The sequence below is a fragment of the Rhinoderma darwinii genome, chromosome 4 (assembly GCF_050947455.1).
Source record: "Rhinoderma darwinii isolate aRhiDar2 chromosome 4, aRhiDar2.hap1, whole genome shotgun sequence".
In the NCBI taxonomy this organism is placed as follows: Eukaryota; Metazoa; Chordata; class Amphibia; order Anura; family Rhinodermatidae; genus Rhinoderma; species Rhinoderma darwinii.
Window position 1 is genome coordinate 67,321,781 of NC_134690.1, and position 15,135 is coordinate 67,336,915.

Consider the following 15,135-nt stretch of genomic DNA (forward strand, 5'->3'; position numbering starts at 1 on the left):
TGCTAGCATTTCTTCTGCGGTGTTGCTATCAGTGTGTGAAGAGTGGGAGAAGAGGGTTGCATTGACAATCCAACACAATGGGCAGCACTTTGAACACATTTTATAAGTGGTCAGAAACTTGTAAATAACTCATGAAAGAATAAAGTAACGTTAAAACCAAGAACACCATTGTTTTTCTTGTGAAATTCTCGATAAGTTTGATGTGTCACATGACCTGCTTCCCATTGAAAAAACGAAAGTTGGATACAAAATGTCCAACTTCAAAATGGCCGCCATGGTCAACAACCAGCTTGAAAAGTTTCCCCCCTCCCATATACTAATGTGCCACAAACAGGGAGTTAATATCACCAACCATTCCCATTTTATTTAGGTGTATCCATATAAATGACCCACCCTGTATATTTGATTATACCTGGATAGTCTAGAAACATTGACAGATGTCAATAATGGTTATTTTTCTTCACCCAGGATACACGAAGGCCCAATGCAGAGAACCATTTCTATTTCGCAGTGTAATACAGTGTCAAAATAAGACCCAATTACAATCCTCCATGTGGGAAGTTACGTGCGGGGCACCAATGTTAGACAGAGAAAACTTGTTCCGATATACAATATTCAATAAAGAATGAAAGATTTTTTTTAATGTGGGCTCTACACAAAAATATCTCTGTAAATCACTGTATTTTTATATTGCGCTATGCTTAAGCCAATTCAGATGCATACAGGCCATATTCGGGATCCACATAATATAAATCACAGATATTTTTGAGTGCATGTGGCCAAGCGCACTTTGACTTCACTTCAGGCCATGATCCTCAAATTAATATGACAGGGAACACAATGAGAGGCAAAGAAACAGGGACACTATTCTAAAAACCTACTGTAGGTCAGGAGGAAAGACATGGCTGTGAAGTAAGTTACGGAGTACAAGGTAAGTAAAACTGCAAAGTAGTGCATATGTCGTTGCAAAGAAACTTTATTATGGAATGTTTATTAAATCATACGTACGTTATTTCACAGAAAAATGGATGCAAAAAGAGAGACTTTGAAGCCATGCGCATATATAATCTACGGCGGCAAACAGAGAACCTACTGGTCATTGGTGTTTTTGCTGTAATTACCATTATGTCCGCAAAGGTAATTTGAATTCTAGACCCAATTTAAAAAACAAAAATTCTGTGCATTATTTATGGATTTATATTGATTTATAGCGTATGGGGAGATAGGGTTCAGTATGTGGTGATTCTTGAGGCTTGTAGGTTACATATTTCTTAATGTAGTCCACCCACAATGGCAAGCTATGATAGTTTTTGTTTTCCTCTATTTCAAATATCAAGACATCTCATATGAGTCATAGGCCAGGGATGATTACAAGCAAATCTGACCTCAACTTTTCTACACAGTGTTCCAAATTATTATGCACATTGGATTTAAGTGTCATAAACATTTAATTATTAGTTTTTCAATTAAACTCATGGATGGAATTGTGTCTTAGGGCTCTTTGGATCATTGTAATCAATCTCAGACACCTGTGATAATTAGTTTTCCAGGTGTGCCCAATCAAAGGAAAACTACTTAAGAAGGACATTCCACATTATTAAGCAGGCTACAGGTTTCAAGCAATATAGGAAAGAAAAAGGATCTCTCTGCTGCCGAAAAGCGTGAAATAATGCAATACCTTGGACAAGGTATGAAAACATTGGATATTTCAAGAAAACTTAAGCGTGATCATCGTACTGTGAAAAGATCTGTGGCTGATTCAGAGCACAGATGGGTTTGTTCAGATAAAGGCATAATGAGGAAGGTTTCTGCCAGACAAATTAATAGGATTAGGAGAGCAGCTGCTAAAATGCTATTGCAAAGCAGCAAACAGGTATTTGAAGCCGCTGGTGCCTCTGGAGTCCCACGAACCTCAAGGTGTAGGATCCTCCAGAGGGTTGCAAGTGTGCATAAAGCTATTATTCGGCCACCCCTAAACAATGCTCACAAGCAGAAATGGTTGCAGTGGGCTCAGAAATATATGAAGACTAATTTTCAAACTGTGTTGTTTACTGATGAGTGCCGTGCAACCCTGGATGGTCCAGATGGATGGAGTAGTGGATGGTTGGTGAATGTCCACCATGTCCCAACAAGGCTGCAACGTCAGCAAGGAGGTGGCGGAGTCATATTTTGGACTGGAATCATGGGGAGAGAGCTGGTAGGCCCCTTTAGGGTCCCCAACGGTGTGAAAATGACCTCTGCAAAGTACGTAGAGTTTTTGACTGACTACTTTCTTCCATGGTACAAAAAGAAGAACCGTGCCTTCCGTAGCAAAATTATCTTCATGCATGACAATGCACCATCTCATGCTGCAGAGAATACCTCTGTGTCATTGGCTGCTATGGGCATAAAAGGAGAAAAACTCATGGTGTGGCCCCTATGTTCCCCTGACCTCAACCCTATTGAGAACCTTTGGAGCATTCTCAAGCAAAATATCTATGAGGGTGGGAGGCAGTTCACATTAAAACAGAAGCTCTGGGAGGCTATTCTCACATCTTGCAAAGATATTCAAGCAGAAACTGTCCAAATACTCACAAATTCAATGGATGCAAGAATTGTGAAGGTGATATCAAAGAAGGGGTCCTATGTTAACATGTAACTTGGCCTGTTAAGTTTTTTTTGATTGAAATAGCTTTTGATTTCTGTAAATATGACCTCCTGATGCTGCAAATTCAACAAATTACCATTTTAGTTCTCTTTACAACCTTTAAAATGTTTTGATCTCTGTTATGCATAATAATTTAAAACAGTGCATTTTGAGTTTTTCACTTCTAAAAAAAAATCTGTTATCATTAGGAGATTTGTTCAATAAAATTTGCATTATACTCCAACGGTTGATGGCTTGAAGATTATACTGACTGTCATTTGCATCGACTATTTTGGAAAATCAGCGAAAAATAACATTTGCATAATATTTTGGAATGCGGTGTAGTTACACGGTTTGTACTAGATACATAGAGCAAATGTCTTATGGCTAATTTTGTAGCCGCTCTGTCTGGATGCAGAATTACACTGTACTTAATTTTCTTTAGAAGTGATAGAGGTGAAAGGTCTACAACTTTCTATTGATTGTTAAAGTTAAAGACTGATAGCAATCAATTCTCAGTAATCTTGTTGAATCTATAAATCACCAATATTTTACTACGGGGAATTAGACTAATTTCTTCCAGGATGATCTTAACCCCTTCCCGCCATTGGACGTATATGTACGTCCTGGAAAGCATTGACTTCACGCAAAATGACGTACAATGTTTGGCACCGGCTCAGAAGCTGAGTCGGTGCCATCATCACCGGATCTCAGCTGTATCTTACAGCTGACATCCGACTGTAACGGTGGGGACCGAACTAGGTTAACCCCTTCCCGCCCTAGCCACTTTTGACCTTCCTGACAGAGCCTCATTTTTCAAATCTGACATGTTCACTTTATGTGGTAATAACTCTGGAATGCTTTCACCTATCCAAGCGATTCTGAGATTGTTTTCTCGTGACACATTGCACTTTAAGTTACTAGCAAAATTTGCTCGATATGTTCTATATTTAATTGTGAATAACACCGAAAATTAGCGAAAAATTGCAAAAATTAGCATTTTTCTCAATTTAAATGTATCTGCTTGTAAGACAGGCAGTTATACCACACAAAATGGTTGCTAATTAACATCACCCATATGTCTACTTTAGATTGGCATCGTTTTTTGAACATCCTTTTATTTTTCTATGACATCACAAGGCCTACAACTTTAGCAGCAATTTCTCACATTTTCAAGAAAATGTCAAAAGGCCATTTTTACAGGGGCCAGTTCAGTTGTGAAGTGGCTTTGAGGGCCTTATATATTAGAAACCCCCAAAAAGTCACCCCATTTTAAAAACTTCACCCCTCAAAGTATTCAAAACAGCATTTAGAAAATGTCTTAACCCTTTACACATTTCACAGGAATTAAAGCAAAGTAGAGGTGGAATTTACAAATTTCATATTTATTGGCAGAAATAAATTTTTAATACTATTTTTTTATTACACAGAAGGTTTTAGCAGAGAAATTCAACTCAATATTTGTTGCCCAGTCTCTGCAGTTTTAGGAAATATCCCACATGTGGTCGTAGCGTGCTACTGGAATGAAGCACAGGCCTCAGAAGCAAAGGAACACCTAGTGGATTTTGGGGCCTTATTTTGTTAGAAGGGCTCTTGCAGTGACAAAACAGTACAAATCCCCCAAAAGTGACCCCATCTGGGAAACTAGACACCTCAAGGAAATTATCTAGGGGTATGGTGAGCATTTTGACCGCACAGGTTTTTTACAGAATTTATTGGAAGTAGGCCGTGAAAATTAAAATCAACATTTATTCAAAGAAAATTTAGGTTTAGCCATTTTTTTTCTCATTTCCACAAGGACTGAAGGAGAAAAAGCACCGTAAAATTTGTAAAGCAATGTCTCCCGAGTAAAACAATACCCCACATGTGGTAATAAACGGATATTTGAACACAGGGCATGGCTTAGAAGGGATGGAGTGCCATTTGGCTTTGGGAGATCACATTTAGCAGGAATGGTTTGAGAGGCCTTGTCACATTTACAAAGCCCCTGAGGGGACTAAACAGTGGAAACCCCCCACAAGTGACCCCATCTGGGAAACTAGACACCTCAAGGAAATTATCTAGGGGTATGGTAAGCATTTTGACCGCACAGGTTTTTTACAGAATTTATTGGAATTAGGCCGTGAAAATTAAAATCAACATTTATTCAAAGAAAATTTAGGTTTAGCCATTTTTTTTCTCATTTCCACAAGGACTGAAGGAGAAAAAGCACCGTAAAATTTGTAAAGCAATGTCTCCCGAGTAAAACAATACCCCACATGTGGTAATAAACGGATATTTGAACACAGGGCATGGCTTAGAAGGGATGGAGTGCCATTTGGCTTTGGGAGATCACATTTAGCAGGAATGGTTTGAGAGGCCTTGTCACATTTACAAAGCCCCTGAGGGGACTAAACAGTGGAAACCCCCCACAAGTGACCCCATTTCGGAAACTACACCCATTGAGGAAATTATCTAGGGGTATAGTGAGAATTTTTAGTTTTGTTTTAGGTGGTTTTTTTTTACAATTTTTAAATGATCAAATTTTAAATGGGGCTGGTCAGTAGAAAAATTAATAATTGGTCATGGCCAGTATGGGAGACAGAAAAGGTGAATAATGAATAAATAAATTAAAAATCCAAGGAGGTATGATATATTTTGAAACATTGGTTCATGCACAGGCCGGGATTTGTGGGACATGTCTCACAATGGTATGTGGTGTCCTTACGAATGCCTCGCTTGGCACACACACGGCATTTTTTTTGGGGCTTCTTTTTTTTTTCAGTGGGGGGGATTTCTGTCGGGAAATGCTGGCCGGGAATTATCCTACTGACGGAAGAGCCAGATGAACTGCCCTCTTCTTCCTGGTTACCAAACATCAGGGACTTTATGACCTTTTCCTGAAATTGCAGGAACGTACCTCCACTGCTGGCATATCTATAGAGGACAAAGGCGTTGTATAAAGCCATCTGTGTAAGATGCACAGACAGCTTCTTATACCATACTCTGGTCTTGCGCATGGCGTTGTATGGTTTTATAACCTGGTCGGACAGGTCAACGCCACCCATATACTTGTTGTACTCCTGTACACAATATGGTTTTGGGACTTGGGAAGTGGATCCACGTACAGGGACTAGGCTGCATCTGCTGTCGTGTATGCTGGTCAGTATAAGGACGTCCCTTTTATCCTTATACTTTAGGAGGAGCAGATTGTCGCAGCAGAAAGCTTTGCTCTCTCCTAATTTTAGGATCTGACCCAGCAATGTTTTGGGGAGGCCCTTCTTATTTTTGCGGATTGTTCCGCATGCCAAGGTGGATCTGGACAAGAGAACTTTTACTAAGGGGACACTGTTATAAAAGTTGTCCAGATAAAGATGATAGCCTTTCCCAAGTAAAGGATGGATAAGATCCCATACGATCTTTCCACTAATTCCAAGGAAAGGGGGGCATTCTGGGGGATCTATATGGGAGTCTTTTCCCTCATAGACCCTAAAGGAGTAGGTGTAACCGGTGGCACTTTCGCACAGCTTGTAGAGCTTTATGCCGTACCGGGCTCTTTTATTGGGTAGATACTGCCTGAAGTGCAGTCTACCCTTGAAGCTGACTAGGGATTCATCTACCGAAATATTTTGCTGGGGGGTATAAACGTGGGAAAAAATTTGGGAGTAGTGGGCAATCAATGGTCGTATTTTATATAGCCTATCAAAATTTGGGTCCTGTGGGGGTGGGCACTGGCTATTATCATTGTAATGAAGGAATTTCAGGATGGCTTCGAAGCGCTTCCTTGGCATTACTGTGCGGTAAATGGGGGTGTTATATAAAATATCAAGGGACCAATAGTCTCTAATCCTAGGCTTTTTTATTAGGCCAAAACTTAAAAATATGCCCCAAAACTTCCGCAATTCCACTAGGTTTGTGGGGGTCCAATTTTGGCTTCTCCCATAATAAGAGTCAGGGTTCTGGGCGATAAATTGTTCCGCATAGATGTTGGTCTGCTGGACCATTAACGCTAAAAGGGAGTCTGAAAAAAAAAGGTTAAAATAATCAATGGGGCTGAAACCCGTCATTTCAATTTGAATGCCTGAGCGGGCTGTAAACTCAGGCACCTGGGGGGTATAATTCTCTGCAGCTTCCCAGGTCAGCTCAGGCAGATCAGGAACTACGGCTCTTCTACGCCGACTGGGGGGTGCAGATTCAGAGTCACTGGATGCAGAGGAAGATGGAAGCACGAACTGCTCCTCACCTTCACTTGCGCTGTCCGTGTCGGAACACAGCATTGCAGATGCTTCCTCGGCTAAAAAGACTCTTTTGGCCATACTGAAAAACTTGTGCTACCTAACTAACTAAAAACAGGTTAGTGGGCACAAAAGGGCAGAAAAGCGGCAGATCGCTGGTTTTTTTTCAACTTACGCACTGTATTTATTCCTGTCTCCGTCTCTCACAAGCTCTCTGACAGGAAAGAGCTTGTCAGAGACGGAGATGCCGGCAAACCACGGCTCCTGCGCTGTGATTGGCCTGTCAGTACTGACCAATCACAGCTCGTTTCCGGCACAGGGACCACTCTGATTGGTCCTGTTTGAATCCTGCTTTGTGATCGGGACGCTGTCACCATGTCTGTTGACATGGTGACAGTTTGAAGCTTGGGCATGCACAGCTTCCCCATGGCTCCTCTATCCCCCCCACGGGTGCAATAGGCAGGCACCACTGCTACTGCGCTGTGATTGGCCTGTCAGTACTGACCAATCACAGCTCGTTTCCGGCACAGGGACCACTCTGATTGGTCCTGTTTGAATCCTGCTTTGCGATCGGGACACTGTCACCATGTCTGTTGACATGGTGACAGTTTGAAGCTTGGGCATGCACAGCTTCCCCATGGCTCCTCTATTCCCCCCACGGGTGCAATAGGCAGGCAACACTGCTCCTGCGCTATGATTGGCCTGTCAGTACTGACCAATCACAGCTCGTTTCCGGCACAGGGACCACTCTGATTGGTCCTGTTTGAATCCTGCTTTGCGATCGGGACGCTGTCACCATGTCTGTTGACATGGTGACAGTTTGAAGCTTGGGCATGCACAGCTTCCCCATGGCTCCTCTATTCCCCCACGGGTGCAAAAGGCAGGCACACACCGCTCATACTCGGAACTGGCTCCCGGCCGCTTTCGGAAGGAGACGCCGACGTGGCCTTGCTCGTGCAACTCCAGGTGGGCTTGAGGCTTCCGAAAATGCCATAAAAAAAAAAAGATTTTTTTATTATGAAGGTAGAAAAATCAGCGGGACCGACCCGCGAGCGAAGCCGACGGGGAGTTCCAGGAGGTCGGCATGAGTTGGCCGTGCATACCGCTAAAGCCCTCAAACTCCGAGGCTGGCGCTGAGGAGCTCATACACGGCTGCAACCGGGCTGGCACGGCTTCCCCATGGCTCCTCTATCCCCCCAAGGATGCCATAGGCAGGCACACGCCGCTCATACCCGGAGCGGGCACACCGCCGCTGACATGCATCCTTCGCGGACCGGAAGTGCTTGTCAGCCGGCTGGACACAACGGGACTCGCCGCGGGCGCTGTGGAGCTCCCACAAGGAAGCTGCCGGCATGTACAAGCTCCCCAGGGGCCCCTCTATCCCCCCACGGGTGCAAAAGGCAGGCACACGCCGCTCATACTCGGAACTGGCTCCCGGCCGCTTTCGGAAGGAGACGCCGACGTGGCCTTGCTCGTGCAACTCCAGGTGGGCTTGAGGCTTCCGAAAATGCCATAAAAAAAAAAAGATTTTTTTATTATGAAGGTAGAAAAATCAGCGGGACCGACCCGCGAGCGAAGCCGACGGGGAGTTCCAGGAGGTCGGCATGAGTTGGCCGTGCATACCGCTAAAGCCCTCAAACTCCGAGGCTGGCGCTGAGGAGCTCATACACGGCTGCAACCGGGCTGGCACGGCTTCCCCATGGCTCCTCTATCCCCCCAAGGATGCCATAGGCAGGCACACGCCGCTCATACCCGGAGCGGGCACACCGCCGCTGACATGCATCCTTCGCGGACCGGAAGTGCTTGTCAGCCGGCTGGACACAACGGGACTCGCCGCGGGCGCTGTGGAGCTCCCACAAGGAAGCTGCCGGCATGTACAAGCTCCCCAGGGGCCCCTCTATCCCCCCACGGGTGCAAAAGGCAGGCACACGCCGCTCATACTCGGAACTGGCTCCCGGCCGCTTTCGGAAGGAGACGCCGACGTGGCCTTGCTCGTGCAACTCCAGGTGGGCTTGAGGCTTCCGAAAATGCCATAAAAAAAAAAAGATTTTTTTATTATGAAGGTAGAAAAATCAGCGGGACCGACCCGCGAGCGAAGCCGACGGGGAGTTCCAGGAGGTCGGCATGAGTTGGCCGTGCATACCGCTCTTGCCCTGGAAGTCCACAGCGGGCACTGCAGAGCACCTACACGGCTGCCCCCGGTCTTGCACAGCTTCCCCATGGCTCCTGTATCCCCCCCACGGGTGCAGGCACACGCCGCTCATACACTCTGGGGCTGGCTGACAGCCCAGGTGACATGCCACCTCCTAGCCGACCGGAAGTACATGTCAGGCGGCTTGGGACATAGTGGGACCCCCCCCGCTGGCGCTGTGGAGCTCATACACTGTTGCCACCGGGCATGCACAGCTTGCATACGGCTCCTCTGCCCCGGGCTGCAATGGGCAGCACACCCCGCTCATACACTCTGGAGCTGGCTGACAGCAACTGCTGCTGATAATGATGATGACGATAATGTGCAAAGGGTTATCTATCGGCGGACAGTGTCACACTCTGGCCCTGGAACTGTGCCACGGTCTGCCTCTGCTGTTCACTACCGCCTCTGACATTTTTGAACATACCCCACTTTAACTTGATTTTAAATGTTTCACTTTCAAATGTTTCCCTTTCAGTAGCAGAAATGGCATTCTTTGACATTTGGGCCTTTTTATTGTCACTGCTGCTTGGTCACCAAATGGATCTCCTTGGATTGAGGCCTAGTCCTCTCCCCACCGCCCTGGAACTCTGCCCCGGCCTACGCTGCCTGCCGTCACACCCCTGGCCCTGGAACTCTGCCCCGGCCTGCCCTTGCTGTTCACCACCGCCTCTGACATTTTTGAACATACCCCACTTTAACTTGATTTTAAATGTTTCACTTTCAAATGTTTCACTTTCAGTAGCAGAAATGTCATTCTTTGACATTTGGGCCTTTTTATTGTCACTGCTGCTTGGTCACCAAATGGATCTCCTTGGATTGAGGCCTAGTCCTCTCCCCACCGCCCTGGAACTCTGCCCCGGCCTACGCTGCCTGCCGTCACACCCCTGGCCCTGGAACTCTGCCCCGGCCTGCCCTTGCTGTTCACCACCGCCTCTGACATTTTTGAACATACCCCACTTTAACTTGATTTTAAATGTTTCACTTTCAAATGTTTCACTTTCAGTAGCAGAAATGGCATTCTTTGACATTTGGGCCTTTTTATTGTCACTGCTGCTTGGTCACCAAATGGATCTCCTTGGATTGAGGCCTAGTCCTCTCCCCACCGCCCTGGAACTCTGCCCCGGCCTACGCTGCCTGCCGTCACACCCCTGGCCCTGGAACTCTGCCCCGGCCTGCCCTTGCTGTTCACCACCGCCTCTGACATTTTTGAACATACCCCACTTTAACTTGATTTTAAATGTTTCACTTTCAAATGTTTCACTTTCAGTAGCAGAAATGTCATTCTTTGACATTTGGGCCTTTTTATTGTCACTGCTGCTTGGTCACCAAATGGATCTCCTTGGATTGAGGCCTAGTCCTCTCCCCACCGCCCTGGAACTCTGCCCCGGCCTACGCTGCCTGCCGTCACACCCCTGGCCCTGGAACTCTGCCCCGGCCTGCCCTTGCTGTTCACCACCGCCTCTGACATTTTTGAACATACCCCACTTTAACTTGATTTTAAATGTTTCACTTTCAAATGTTTCACTTTCAGTAGCAGAAATGGCATTCTTTGACATTTGGGCCTTTTTATTGTCACTGCTGCTTGGTCACCAAATGGATCTCCTTGGATTGAGGCCTAGTCCTCTCCCCACCGCCCTGGAACTCTGCCCCGGCCTACGCTGCCTGCCGTCACACCCCTGGCCCTGGAACTCTGCCCCGGCCTGCCCTTGCTGTTCACCACCGCCTCTGACATTTTTGAACATACCCCACTTTAACTTGATTTTAAATGTTTCACTTTCAAATGTTTCCCTTTCAGTAGCAGAAATGGCATTCTTTGACATTTGGGCCTTTTTATTGTCACTGCTGCTTGGTCACCAAATGGATCTCCTTGGATTGAGGCCTAGTCCTCTCCCCACCGCCCTGGAACTCTGCCCCGGCCTACGCTGCCTGCCGTCACACCCCTGGCCCTGGAACTCTGCCCCGGCCTGCCCTTGCTGTTCACCACCGCCTCTGACATTTTTGAACATACCCCACTTTAACTTGATTTTAAATGTTTCACTTTCAAATGTTTCACTTTCAGTAGCAGAAATGGCATTCTTTGACATTTGGGCCTTTTTATTGTCACTGCTGCTTGGTCACCAAATGGATCTCCTTGGATTGAGGCCTAGTCCTCTCCCCACCGCCCTGGAACTCTGCCCCGGCCTACGCTGCCTGCCGTCACACCCCTGGCCCTGGAACTCTGCCCCGGCTTGCCCTTGCTGTTCACCACCGCCTCTGACATTTTTGAACATACCCCACTTTAACTTGATTTTAAATGTTTCACTTTCAAATGTTTCACTTTCAGTAGCAGAAATGGCATTCTTTGACATTTGGGCCTTTTTATTGTCACTGCTGCTTGGTCACCAAATGGATCTCCTTGGATTGAGGCCTAGTCCTCTCCCCACCGCCCTGGAACTCTGCCCCGGCCTACGCTGCCTGCCGTCACACCCCTGGCCCTGGAACTCTGCCCCGGCCTGCCTCTGCTGCTCATTACCGTCTCTGACATTTCTGAACATACCCCACTTTAACTTGATTTTAAATGTTTCACTTTCAGTATTAAAAGTGTCATTCTTTGGCATTTGGGCCTTTTTATTGTCACTGCTGTTTAGTCACCAAATGGATCTCCTTGGATTTGAGGCCTAGTCCTCTCCCCACCGCCCTGGAACTCTGCCCCGGCCTACGCTGCCTGCCGTGACACCCCTGGCCCTGGAACTCTGCCCCGGCCTGCCTCTGCTGCTCATTACCGTCTCTGACATTTCTGAACATACCCCACTTTAACTTGATTTTAAATGTTTCACTTTCAGTATTAAAAGTGTCATTCTTTGACATTTGGGCCTTTTTATTTTCACTGCTGTTTGGTCACCAAATGGATCTCCTTACCTACCAGCAATCACCCTGGTTCTCTGGCTGGGCATGGGGATGCAAGTTGCTCCCGCTGACCCCCTTCCACCCCACCGGGACCTACCTGCAATCACTCTGGAACTCTGGCTGGGCATAGGGACACAGGTTGGTCCCGCTGCCCCCCCTTCCACCCCACCGGGACCTACCTGCAATCACCCTGGAACTCTGGCTGGGCATGGGGATGCGGTTTGCTCCAGCTGACCCCCTTCCACCCCACCGGGACCTACCTGCAATCACCCTGGAACTCTGGCTGGGCATGGGGATGCAAGTTGCTCCCGCTGACCCCCTTCCACCCCACCGGGACCTACCTGCAATCACTCTGCAACTCTGGCTGGGCATAGGGACACAGGTTGGTCCCGCTGCCCCCCCTTCCACCCCACCGGGACCTACCTGCAATCACCCTGGAACTCTGGCTGGGCATGGGGATGCGGTTTGCTCCCGCTGACCCCCTTCCACCCCACCGGGACCTACCTGCAATCACTCTGGAACTCTGGCTGGGCATAGGGACACAGGTTGGTCCCGCTGCCCCCCCTTCCACCCCACCGGGACCTACCTGCAATCACCCTGGAACTCTGGCTGGGCATGGGGATGCAAGTTGCTCCCGCTGACCCCCTTCCACCCCACCGGGACCTACCTGCAATCACTCTGGAACTCTGGCTGGGCATAGGGACACAGGTTGGTCCCGCTGCCCCCCCTTCCACCCCACCGGGACCTACCTGCAATCACCCTGGAACTCTGGCTGGGCATGGGGATGCGGTTTGCTCCCGCTGACCCCCTTCCACCCCACCGGGACCTACCTGCAATCACTCTGGAACTCTGGCTGGGCATAGGGACACAGGTTGGTCCCGCTGCCCCCCCTTCCACCCCACCGGGACCTACCAGCAATCACCCTGGTTCTCTGGCTGGGCATGGGGATGCGGTTTGCTCCCGCTGACCCCCTTCCACCCCACCGGGACCTACCTGCAATCACTCTGGAACTCTGGCTGGGCATAGGGACACAGGTTGGTCCCGCTGCCCCCCCTTCCACCCCACCGGGACCTACCTGCAATCATCCTGGAACTCTGGATGGGCATGGGGATGCAAGTTGCTCCCGCTGCCCCCCCACCGGGACCTACCTGCAATCACCCTGGAACTCTGTCTGGGCATGGAGATGCAGGTTGCTCCCGCTGCTCCCCTTCCACCCCACCGGGACCTACCACCAATCACCCTGGAACTCTGGCTGGGCATGGGGATGTAGGTTTCTCCCGCTGCCCCCCCACCGGGACCTACCACCAATCACCCTGGAACTCTGGCTGGGCATGGGGATGTAGGTTTCTCCCGCTGCCCCCCCACCGGGACCTACCACCAATCACCCTGGAACTCTGGCTGGGCATGAGGATGCAGGTTGCTCCCGCTGCCCCCCCACCGGGACCTACCACCAATCACCCTGGAACTCTGGCTGGGCATGGGGATGTAGGTTTCTCCCGCTGCCCCCCCACCGGGACCTACCACCAATCACCCTGGAACTCTGGCTGGGCATGAGGATGCAGGTTGCTCCCGCTGGCCCCCACCGGGACCTACCACCAATCACCCTGGAACTCTGGCTGGGCATGGGGATGTAGGTTTCTCCCGCTGCCCCCCCACCGGGACCTACCACCAATCACCCTGGAACTCTGGCTGGGCATGGGGATGTAGGTTTCTCCCGCTGCCCCCCCACCGGGACCTACCACCAATCACCCTGGAACTCTGGCTGGGCATGGGGATGTAGGTTTCTCCCGCTGCCCCCCCACCGGGACCTACCACCAATCACCCTGGAACTCTGGCTGGGCATGGGGATGTAGGTTTCTCCCGCTGCCCCCCCACCGGGACCTACCACCAATCACCCTGGAACTCTGGCTGGGCATGGGGATGTAGGTTTCTCCCGCTGCCCCCCCACCGGGACCTACCACCAATCACCCTGGAACTCTGGCTGGGCATGAGGATGCAGGTTGCTCCCGCTGCCCCCCCACCGGGACCTACCACCAATCACCCTGGAACTCTGGCTGGGCATGGGGATGTAGGTTTCTCCCGCTGCCCCCCCACCGGGACCTACCACCAATCACCCTGGAACTCTGGCTGGGCATGAGGATGCAGGTTGCTCCCGCTGGCCCCCACCGGGACCTACCACCAATCACCCTGGAACTCTGGCTGGGCATGGGGATGTAGGTTTCTCCCGCTGCCCCCCCACCGGGACCTACCACCAATCACCCTGGAACTCTGGCTGGGCATTAGGATGCAGGTTGCTCCCGCTGCCCCCCCACCGGGACCTACCACCAATCACCCTGGAACTCTGGCTGGGCATGGGGATGTAGGTTTCTCCCGCTGCCCCCCCACCGGGACCTACCACCAATCACCCTGGAACTCTGGCTGGGCATGAGGATGCAGGTTGCTCCCGCTGGCCCCCACCGGGACCTACCACCAATCACCCTGGAACTCTGGCTGGGCATGGGGATGTAGGTTTCTCCCGCTGCCCCCCCACCGGGACCTACCACCAATCACCCTGGAACTCTGGCTGGGCATGGGGATGTAGGTTTCTCCCGCTGCCCCCCCACCGGGACCTACCACCAATCACCCTGGAACTCTGGCTGGGCATGAGGATGCAGGTTGCTCCCGCTGCCCCCCCACCGGGACCTACCACCAATCACCCTGGAACTCTGGCTGGGCATGGGGATGTAGGTTTCTCCCGCTGCCCCCCCACCGGGACCTACCACCAATCACCCTGGAACTCTGGCTGGGCATGAGGATGCAGGTTGCTCCCGCTGGCCCCCACCGGGACCTACCACCAATCACCCTGGAACTCTGGCTGGGCATGGGGATGTAGGTTTCTCCCGCTGCCCCCCCACCGGGACCTACCACCAATCACCCTGGAACTCTGGCTGGGCATGGGGATGTAGGTTTCTCCCGCTGCCCCCCCACCGGGACCTACCACCAATCACCCTGGAACTCTGGCTGGGCATGAGGATGCAGGTTGCTCCCGCTGCCCCCCCACCGGGACCTACCACCAATCACCCTGGAACTCTGGCTGGGCATGGGGATGTAGGTTTCTCCCGCTGCCCCCCCACCGGGACCTACCACCAATCACCCTGGAACTCTGGCTGGGCATGAGGATGCAGGTTGCTCCCGCTGGCCCCCACCGGGACCTACCACCAATCACCCTGGAACTC